The sequence below is a fragment of the Cupressus sempervirens genome, chromosome 9 (assembly GCF_028749045.1).
Source record: "Cupressus sempervirens isolate cs-2001-9-10 chromosome 9, ASM2874904v1, whole genome shotgun sequence".
Lineage (NCBI taxonomy): Eukaryota > Viridiplantae > Streptophyta > Pinopsida > Cupressales > Cupressaceae > Cupressus > Cupressus sempervirens.
In genome coordinates this window covers 371138925-371150937 of record NC_143126.1, presented here as the reverse complement: position 1 = coordinate 371150937, position 12013 = coordinate 371138925, and the positions used below count along the sequence as shown (strand labels likewise).

Genomic DNA, 12013 nt, shown 5'->3' with positions numbered 1-12013 from the left:
CAACTTATGACATCTCATACTGAACCAAAAACATCAAATGAATAGTGTTTTCAATAAACTACTATGCAACAAAAATAGCGTGCCAACAATAGTTAAAATCCAACGTGCATGTTAACAACAGTCAATATCCAACCAGCATGCTAATAGTAGTTAATATCCAACCAGCATGTTAATAAGAGTTATATCCAACCAGCATGTCAATAGCAACTCTCCAACCAACACATCTCAAACAATAACTAAACAGATCTTGAACAGAAGATCTCCAACAATAAGACTTTCAAAAGTAGATAGAAATGACTATAATGATCGCCAACAATAGATGGATATATAAAACCATATGACTATATTTAGATCATCAAAACTTAATTAACAATGTCAACATAAATATATGTTCTATATGAAAATCCAAAGGTCCTAATAAACTTTTGCTAAAAATCTGAAAATCCTTGGTCACATCCATCAAATGGGATGTGAACCACCAAAATTAAGCAACATTTAACTATTATAAAATGATTGTCATAACTATGTCAAACACAGTAAAGATATTAAAGCCCTAAAAACTTCATTCGAACATATTATGCTCTCTCATCATCATTCATTATCAAGAACCCTCTGGCTCTATCAGAATTAGCCACAAAGGTGTCAAATGTCGTAATCAAAGTACCCATACTAAGTTCACCAATGGCTTTTAGTGCAGCATAGACATTTTCCAAATCTTTTGTCTTATGCTCTTCACCCAATTCAATAACTTGAGACTTGAGGAGGGTCTCATTTATCTTATCGATTGAATGAGACATCTCATCCATAGAACAAGCCATACTAGCCTTCTTCCTCTTCGACCTCCTTAAGGATGATGCTGAACAAGTATGTTTCCTAGTTGATATACTAAACTGATTGGACATTAGAATACTTGTATCTTCCACATCCAAATTAGCAGTAGCCCCAATAGGTCTATGAATTTCATCATAATCATCATCAAGATCTACTATCACATCCATATCATGTCCTTCTTCTATTTCTTGTGCAATGGCAGCAGTGGCACCCTCAGTGATATCATTTCCCACAATCAAGGCTAAGTCATTATAGTATTGGAATGACTACCTTTTAAACACTTTCACACTTTTAAATTCCTTCCTCTACATGTTGTCAAAGATATTGAATTATTCATTTGATTATCAATAATAATTTAAACACTTATCAAATAACATTAAATTTTTTGAATGGACATGTTACCTTAAGCAACTCTTCCCAAATAGTTTCATCATCATCCATAGATTGCATAGACTCATTCCATGCAAATCCACTAGTATTTTTTAGCTCCTTCATTATTCTGTAACCTTGTTTCCAAGTTTTTAGTTTATTCTTGAAATTGTACTTAGACAAGCTCATGTTCATATCTGCATTGAACTTTCTTTCAATAGTTGTCCAAGCTTCTTTTTTGAAGCCTCCTTGTCCTTTCCTACCAAGCATGACTTGTTCATGTAGCAAGTCCAAAAGCTTACATTCCATGCATAGTTTCCAAAATACCTTTTTCGTAGAAGGTGGTGTTTCAGTGACTTGAACGTCATCATTATCCATGCTCATTAGAAGCATTGTATATGACATCAACTATTTGTATTGCATACAAAGTAGATTTGCAGAGGGTAAGTTAAAAACATGTGTATTATAGTCTCTTAAAAATGATCAGCCAACACAACATTCATAATAACTAATTACACTTATAGTTACCAGGGTTTTGGGAACAACCAAACATGCACTAAAAAAGTTTTCCTTAACATAGACATACATGCACTATACAAGCCTAGATAGTTGAATTGGAATACAAAAGAAAAAATCTATTCTAGGAACAACTCCTATAGGAAAGTTTGTTTGGAGTTCTTGAGCATTTGACTACAAGAAAAAGGGGACATTTCTGTTGCTAAACAATTCTAATTTATACATATCAGACTACATAATGGATCTTTTATAATTGTCTTTACATCTGGAATATAGATAAATAATCACAAAGTCATTACACTTGAAACACAATCTTTTAAAACTCATTTGAAGACAGAAAACATAATTGTTCAACAGAGGTTTTGATCCATAAATCTTGAATCATATGCATAAATAACTTGCAACTTTATCACAAGAAAAACCAACAGAGATGCTATGATCCATAAAGTAGTTTGGCCTCATAGAAGGCCAATAATAAGAGTCTTAACGTTAACACCCACAAAAATTAAATCTACTGAAATTGTAATAAAACTTAAGACACTTTAGAAAGTTAACTATAGAAGTAACGATAAATCCAAAACTCCTTTGTTTGAACTATCAATATTCTGTCAGTTTAATTTGGATTAAGGTCAAGGTTACAATCCATTGGCTGGCTAAACTCTGACGTTTTGATTTGATAGACACTAGATTTGTAGTTTTGGTCAATAATAGATAACTAACAAGATGAATGCCCAATGAAACTATATCTCATTTCTAATCTCATTTTGTAGTGCTCAGTTATGAGACTCCTTATCAAGTTAAAATGGGGTAAACCAACCTAATAATCCAAACATATAACTATTCATTAGCTGGGAAGGTGCTTATTTGGACAATAAGATACAATCCCTCTTTGAATTCTATTAAAAGTTGTATAATGCCATAGATAATCAAACTTAAACTTAAAAAGAAAACAATCTAACTTTTTTAAATTGATGGTGATTTGTACATATTCTTGTTTGTAATCATTTTGACATCTTAATCTTGTGGAAGGTAGGACATGTATGTCTTATTTTTTGTAATGTAATTAAGTGGTTCTTGTAAAAATAGAAATCCTTAAAAATTTGATATTAAGAATGACACTATTTAGTCAAAACCCTATGCAACATATGATATATGCATTTCATTTACAATATAGTTAGGTGTGCTTGATAATATAGTTAGGTGTCTCGTCCAAAAAATGCTGATAATCTTATATACCTTTGGCTATTTGTAGACCTAAAAGTAGAAATGAAAAAAAGATCAACCGAATATTATTTTGACCAACATGATAGTTCAAAAATAATTTTATGACAATTCAATTATATGAGAAATAAGATATGTCCATAGTTTTTGTTTGTAAGTTAAATTAACCAGGCTTTCATCTATGGATTCTACATACAAGTCTACATAGCCATGTTGTCGGTTGAGGGTATTACATGCCAGTTGTGTAGTCTTGTTTTTAACTACTCACATCATGCTTTTAGTTTTGTTTTCAGCTATAGATGTTACTTCAAAGTGGGGTATATATGTTTACAAAAGAGTTGCATAGCCTTGATTTTAACTATTGAGCATTTGGGTACTGCATGGACTATTGTTTTGAGCAATAAATAGTGGATTTTGCGTCAAAGTATTATAGTCTTGTTTTGAGTTGTTTACACTTACAAATGTGACCAAATGAATACTATAGAAAGGTATTAATATCATGTTGTCAGTTGTCTATCATACAAAAGTTGCAACGAGTACCATATAATACTATTGTACCCCTATTTTTAGCGGTGTGTACATGAAAGTTGATCAATAAGTACCAAAATAAAATATCGAATATTCTGAAGTTGTATGTTGTTGTATAACATTAACACCCACAAAAATTAAATCTACTGAAATTGTAATAATACCTAAGACACTTTAAAAATTTAACTATAGAAGTAAAGGTAAATCAAGAACTCCTTTGTTTAGTTATAAAAGATTAATTATGTAGTCTAATGTGTATGATGTGTATGCATCTATATTCTAGATGTAAAGATAGTTATAAAAGATTCATTATGCAGTTTGATGTGTATGAATAATTGATGACGACTCCCATCTTGTCTAAGTGTTGATGCTTACTTTGGTTCAAGTTGAACAATCCCTACATTTGGTGTAAATTCTTCTTGTGCTAGATTTTTTTCTTGACCACACTATTGTCCCTATTTCTTAAGTATAGTTGGATATAGAAAATGATACTCAAAACATTGATATGTGTGGTTCCCCCACCTCATATGTATTTGACTTCTCATACACCTGTTAGTTCACCTGATTTGGAGAGTGAAATAGAAGTATCTAAAGATAAATGTAGTGCAATTTTATCATGTTTTAATTCAACGAGAAAGTATCAGGATCCTCAACACAAGAATCTCTCTTTCAATTTGCATATTATTAGCACATGTAATTTGTGAAAAAAGAAGGAATGGTTCAAAATGATTTTTCAAATTTAGAGCTACAATAAGATTTTCTTGATTGTTGTAACAAGATGCACAAACAAAAAATGGAGTTTATAAGTAGTACTAAATACTATGCTTTCACAACTAAGATGGAGCTCTGTAATCATTCCACATCCTTTTTGCTATTTCATCTTGAAACCTCCCCCAATCATCTCTATCACATTGAGTTATCCCATATGTCTCAAATATTGGTACATTTATCCCCTCACGGTCATCTTCCTCTTCAATGTCAACTTCAGAAGGAATGTCATCTTTTATGGTGATGAAGTTGTGTAGTATGCAACACGCCAAAGCAATCTTTGTTTGGGTCATGATTTGATATGACGTTGCATATCTTAGGATAGGAAAGCACTGCTTCAAAATGCCAAATTTGCGCTCTATTGCATTTCCTGAGTGATGAGTGTTGGTGGTTAAACAACTCTTGTGGAGTGTTTATTGAGTTTGCCCTTGAGAACTCTTTTAGGTGGTAACGTGTGCAATGATAAGGTGCTAGAAATCCAGGTACATTGGGATATCTAGCACCCACTAAATAATATTTTCCTACATAAAAATAAGGTATATTAATATATTTTATTTAAAAATGTCATATGCATCAGTATATTAATATATTTGACATACCAGGGGGGACTACCAATGGATTGGATCTTGACAAGGCAAAAGCTAGAACACGACTATCTGCAGCTGACCCTTCCCATCCAGCAAGGACGTATTGCAACCTATAATCAAATGAAGACACACCCATAACATTTTGTGACAAGTTTCCTTTTCTATCACGATATGGAGCTTGCATGTCAACATCAACAGTGATTAGAATATGAGTTCCATCGATTGCTCCCACACAATCCTATATTAGGAAAATTTATAATCAAAAGGACATGCAAAAATAGAATTTAGAGTTGAGGAAATAAAAGTGCACCAATAGGATATGTACCTTGAAGTACGGATCAAAATGGTCTTTCTCGCTAATTTTTGGAGGAGTGTGTGGACTAGGTGGGAAAAGATAATTGTCATGGAGTGCCAACACTGTCATCCAAACCTTGTGGAAATATCGGCTAATTGTCTCTCCTGAGTGACCAAAGTTGTGAGCAATCTTATGATTCCTTAGATTATGGCCAAGAGTATGGAGAAACATCACCAATTGTTCTTCTAGCATTAAGTGCATGCTATTTGTGATGCTTTCTTTTTGCCTAAGAATATCTGCTAGACAAAAGAAGGCTCTTCTACTCATTCGAATTTGATCATGAAAATCAGTCTCATTTGAATAGACAATATGTTTATAAAAGGGAATCTCGCCTCTTTTGTGCTTGCATATTGATCTTCTACCTTCTTGTGCAACTACTGTTATTGATGTGGAAAAGGCTACATGAAAAACTACAAGAGCACAAATAACTCGTCTCTTCCTAGCAATGTGCCCTAGAATACGTTTGTCTTTCAGTACATCCATCAACACCCTAAAACCAATGTAGAGAAATTTTTTATTGGATTTGTGGAATCACTAAAATACAACTAATCCTATGTTAAGAAATGATTAATGGCAGGAGAAAATTGTACCATAACCAAAGTGGAAATAGTTAACCACCTAATCTTTGGTTGACAAAACTAAAACATATTTATAGGACTATTAGACTAATAATATACTAATAATAATGAAAAGTGTAGCTTTCCTATTAGACTAGTGTTCTCATGAGTAAAGACTAACTATTCATATTTATATGACAGTGGAGTATTATATTTATGATATTTCTATTGCAAAAAGAGACCATCTTTTAACATATGCATTACATAAACTTAATCAAGATCACATGAAAAATTTATTCCTATAAGCCAAATATCAATTGCACACACCATTGTGTAAAATGAACCTCCAGAGTACTTTGGTTGTTCGGCTACTCTCTCCCATGCAATAGGGTCCTATAGAAACCAACAAACATATACCCATCAGAAACTATGAAAAGCTCAAATGATAATGTTGAACCATCAAAATATCAATTTTAAAGAGCTTTATTTCAAATAGAGTGAGCATTGGAATTATGGAAAATATAAAAGAAAGAATCTAAAAGAAAAGAATACCAGCCATAAGTTCAGTATTGTCCCAAATAGCTACAATGGGTAGAGAAATATGTGTAGCTTATAAGGGCTGTAGAGCATATTTTCAAATTCAGAAATTAAACTAAGCAACCCGGATAAAAATTCACATACAAGAGTGTAGAGTGAGTAGCTTATAAGGTTTGTAGAGTATATCTTCAGTTATTAAAGTGAACACAATGTCCATTATAATAAATGAAATTTATTACTAAAGTCAAATGTTATTAAAAGAATCTTCCAAGAATTTATGTTGAAATATGTAAATGGATGATTTCTAATTGCAATTGAATTTTCAAATGCCTAATTTGATATTGTCAAGGATGTTGTTCGTACAAGTAACAATGTGCATGATTGTTGGATTTCCTAGTTAAACATTCAATTTTTTAAATATGTATATACAATACAATACCCTATTTCATATACAAATTCAACTAAATCCACATTCAACCACAATTGTAGATTCAACCAACAAAAACATTAGATCCACATGTGCTCACCATTAGTTGCACCAATGGTTTTTTGTAAGATCCTTTCAATTTCAAAACTAAATCAAGGATGTGCATGCGAAATAGGTGAACAATAAATACTATGGGGAAATGCAAGAAATGAAAAGATGGGCAATAGTGAAACGATGAGAAAAGGGCCCAACAGAATTTCCCATATTTAGGGGGGAAGCACATCATAATTGGCTTATGTTCTATGCATACCTAACACTCACCAACTTAGCTATGATTTTTGCAATTGAGCTATGAGAAATAATTAATATTAGACTTGTTGATTTGGAAAAGGGATCAATAGATTATTTAACATCAGTGGTATACAAGTCCTTGCTTAGACCCAAGATATAAATAACTTCATCTGGCTCATATCTAACCTCTAAAAGCCATTCTTTCAATCAAAACATGCCTCAGAAAAGTCAAAAGACCCTTGAATGCCTTGATCTATCCATCTAGAGTGCAAAAGTGAGGACATGAGAACCTCTAAGTATTAGTTATGGAGAGTAAATATCAAGAGTTATTTACACATGCTTTTCAAGGGCTTTTGTGCTCAAAAAATACTTTAATTGTCAATACATTAGAAGAAGTTTACTTCATGCAAGTTTTACCTCTTTTTCTTGCTACTAATAAGAAAATTTTAATATGCCTTCTCTTACTATGGTAATCGACAAGTGTTTCTTCCACATTTGAATCTTATATTACTATCGAATCTTCCTCAATGGAGCTGATTATTTAATCTCCATTATAATATTTAAAATGAAATTTGCTATCTCAACAGTAAACTAGTAGCTCATCTTGCATTAAAAAATGAATGTATTTAACTTCAGAAAAAGTTCTCAAAGCAGTAAATGGCAAAGATCTACATTTATATAGAAAGTAGAGAATCATAGTTTCTCCATCAAGTATCATAAAAGTTAGATGGCTAAAATGTATTCTCCCTCTGTCACAGTGAAATACATGAAGCTCTTCATCAAACATTTTCTTGTGGGTATTGCCAAGATACTTTCAAACATCATGTGTATTGCATCTAAATTAACGCAACATCTGTGGCAAGTTAGTATTGAGTATGAAATCTTTTTGAAAACAAAAAATATAAAAAACGTAAAACACAAATGTTTGTAAACAGAAAAATCATAAGGAAATCAACAACAATGGCGACACTAAGAGAGAAATTTCTTTACACTTTTTTCTTGATTTCACTTGTGCATTGCTCCTAAAAGGTGCCCTCTTAAACATAGAAAGAGGCTAAAAGTTGTAGGTAATTCATAATACCAATCATTAGAAGGTGAGATAGTTTCAAATCTTTGTAATCTAGACTTCATTCTCCTATCATCTTGAGCACAAAACCCTATAAGTTTGGTTGCCAATTGGAGTTATTTGAAAGCCCAGATAAAATATGTACGTGGATCCATGGTCTGAGTTGCCAACTCATTTTGACACTTATTCAAAGCCCTAACCTGGGTGCACTGTGGGTGCCGAATAAATGGGGACATCCAGAGTAGGGTTTGCGATTTGGGCTTGTTACAACTCAAAATAAACCCTAAAAATGAAGCATACAAACATACAAACGAGAGAAATAAACCCAAAAAATGAAGCATACAAACAAACAATTTCAAATAGTCCATACCTACAGAGGTGAGAATGAGCAGAGGTCGGGACGAGCAAGGTGGGAACTAGTGGAGGAGATGTGCAGAGGCAGCAATGGTGGCAAAAAATCTTGTGTTGCAAAACAAGCACCAAAACATACTTATTAGTCGATCAAGGGGATGCGACAAAACATTGTGTTTACAATAATTTGTAATGCTCAGTTTTGGAAAAATGGAATTAAAATGGGAATTTGGACAATTCCACCAATTTTGGTGGAAGACTGAATCCTTGTTTTGGGGGGCAAATAAGGATATTGGATTCCACTTTTTTCTAATTCCCATTCCCATTCCCATTCAGCGGACCCAAACAATGGATATGAGAATCTTGAGAATTTCGTATTCTAATTCCAGCTCTAATCCACGAGCCAAATGGGCCCTTAAGTAATTGTTCAACTTTGACAAATGCCTCAATATAGTGCACTATATGTAGGTAATAAATTTGTATCATGATCAAACTGCTTACTTATTTTTCCAAATACTAGGCCGCTCTTAGCTCATAGATATTAATTCATAAAATATTTGAGATATATTTTTATATGATTCAACTCTACCAGCTGTCATCTATCATCTATGAATAAGAAACTACCGAGAGGAATTAGAGTAAACTTGTTTGTTCCAATAAATTTTGTGAATGAAGTGTTTTGGTGAAAAGCTTTTGATTGAGAGTGGTGAAATAGAGAAAGCTTTTTTTCATGTGCCACATATGGGAAGAATGTGTTTATTTTCCCTAAAAATGAAAAACCGGTAGTAGCCGTCTCTTGTGCTAAAATCATTATAAGCGCATCTTGGGCAAAAATGAGTTTGTCAGGCACAGTTGGGCGAGCGTGAAATTTAAAGGAGGGTGACAGAAGCAGTTTAATGAAAAGAGGCATGTGGGGGCTGCGAGTACCTACAAGTGATGGCGTAGGGCGACATGAGGGGGTACTGCCCCTGCCCCTGACTGAGCAAAACAAGCGAGTCCTTGCGCGAGATTTGAAAGAGCCCAGTTTTACGAGCCCCCAAAACGTATACAGTCGGCAGCGGGCCGTGTGTGCAGGCGCAGACTCTCCCTGTTACACCACAGGTTTTATATGCGTTTAGGCCTGCTGACATAGGCGGCTGACTATCCATTTCGATTGTACAAAAGTTAGAAACAGCGTGCCACCTTTGTCGCCCCCACGTCCTTTTCCAACCAGTCCTCCACCTCGTTCTGTGCGCTGCATTCATTCGATCCCGACAACACCCGAGAGCAACGTCGACTCACTCTGTCCGATGCTCTGCGCTGCCCTTTGTTGCATTGTTACTTCTCTTCACCTACCCGCCGTACACTCGCCTGCTTCGCACAACATTATTTTATGTTACTTGCTCTCTACTTTAGGTATTTATGCAGCATGGTGAGGGCGAGGGCGAGATGTGCAACAACACCAAACTCTCTCTGTCTCTGACTTTGCTCTGTGATGAAGAAGGCGGTGTGAGTGCGTCTACGAAGGGGGAATGGAGTTGGGGAGGAGCAGGTATGGGCCCGGGGGGAGCAGCAGCAGCAGCAGCGGGGGCGGGGGGAAGGGGAGTGGGGAAGGGACGTGGATGGACCCGGGGTTGTGGAGCAGGCTGCCGGAAAAGTTGATAGAGAGGATTCTGGCGTGCTTGCCCCCCCCGAGCTTCTTCAGGATGAGGGCGGTGTGCCGACAGTGGTATCGGCTGGTGTTTTCCGACAGCTTTCTTGAAGTGTGCGCGGAGGCGTCGGCGGCGAGGCCGTGGTTTCTGGTGTTCAAGAGGGGGGTGTGGACGGAGGGGTACCTGTATGACCCGTGCGGAGGGAGCTGGTACCGGTCGCGCCTCTCCTCTCTGCCCTCCGTCTTCAGCGTGGTGGCGTCTGCGGGGGGGCTGCTGTGCTGCCTCTCGGAGAACACGGGGTGCAAGAGCGTGGTGGTGTGCAACCCCCTCACCAAGGAGTGCCTGCAGCTGCCCTGCACCCTCAAGGAGCGCTTCGTCCCCTCCGTCGCGCTGGTGCTCGACAAGCAGAGCAAGACGTATAAGGTCATCGTCGCCGGCGACGACATGATCTCCCCCTTCGCCGTCAAGAACCTCACCACCGAAGTCTACGACTCGGCGTGCCAGTACTGGAGGATAGCCGGGCCCCTCCCCCGCCTCTGCAACCTGGAGTCCGGGAAGATGACGCACGCGGGGGGAGTGCTCTACTGCATGAACTACAGGCCCTTCAGCGTCCTCGCCTACGACCTCGCCGAGGGGGCATGGGCCAAGATCCAGGCCCCCATGCGACGCTTCCTCAAGAGCCCCAACCTCGTCGAGTGCCGGGGCCGCCTGCTCATGGTGGCCGCCGTGCAGAAGAGGAAGCTCAACGTCCCGAAGAGCATCCGCATCTGGGCGCTCAACAGCACCCACGGCAACGGCAACGCCAATGCCAACGCGTGGGTGTGGGTGGAGGTGGAGCGCATGCCCCACTCCCTCTACGACGACTTCATCGCCATGTGCCCCGACGACGCCTTCTCCTGCACCGCCCACGGCAACAACATCCTCGTCACCACCTCCACCACCTCCCACTGCCTCCTCTACGACATCTACCACAAGCTCTGGTCCTGGGCCCCCCGCTGCCCCTTCCTCCCCGCCTCTCAACCCCTCCACGCTTTCGCCTTCGACCCCCGCCTCGAGACCTCCGTGCTCGGCTTCGCTCTTGATGCCATCAAATACTAGCCCCCCCTTCTTCCCCTTGCTATCTACCACCTCCCCCCCTGCTAATCTTATTATATACCAATTTTCACTTCTTATGATGACCTAGTGCTGCACTTTGTCAATCTCATGTCTTTTTCTCTCTCAAATGATACGGACAATGTAAATTTTATGCTACGGTTTCTATTTCACTCAAATTCAGCTCTCACCGCTCTTTTCTTAATAATAATTCTATTCATTCTGGAAGAGTTTTGTTAAGTATATGCCTCGAGTTTTTCTCGATGTAACAACTCATTAGAGAATTATAAGTATTTGTACAACATCAATATACATGTTTTAGCTTCGATCCTTTCACGATTCTGTGTCGACTAATAACCAACTATACTATTTGATTTCAACACCACTTCTTTCTCCGTATTTGTTAGCGCCTACCTGTTTTGCAATGATCAGCTGAACGGCGGGCAACCGAGCAAAATGTGTCCGATGGTAAAACCGTTAATTAAAGCAAACTAGACCAAAGTCGAAATATGGAAGTTGATGTTCTTCAAGGTGTATCAGCAGAGATGGTAAGGCGAATTGTTGATTTTCTTTTTCAAAATGATTTCTTCTTCCAAATGAGAGGCAAATGTACATTTGTTCTACCACCACAAGATCTAGCACCTACAGCACAATATTTTCCTCACTTCAAAACCAAAATGTCTAGACTAATGCTGCACCATCGAATGCAAATGCCGAGGCTCTACTAAAACTTCTCAAGGGCAATTCTTATTAAGGGTTCCATCGGAAAATGGCTGTATAAATAACGCAAAACTTGAACATGTAAATAAACAAGGAAGACTATTTGAACATTTTTATGCGAAGGGAGTTATAAGATACAGACATAATTTTAGAGTTTGTAGTTACA

General features: G+C 37.4%; 1 pseudogene; it reads left to right on the top strand.

Moving 5' to 3' along the window:
* The first annotated feature begins 9915 nt into the window (after positions 1–9915).
* On the top strand, positions 9916–11133 carry LOC149538836 (protein UNUSUAL FLORAL ORGANS pseudogene; annotated as a pseudogene).
* Positions 11134–12013: the final 880 nt, after the last annotated feature.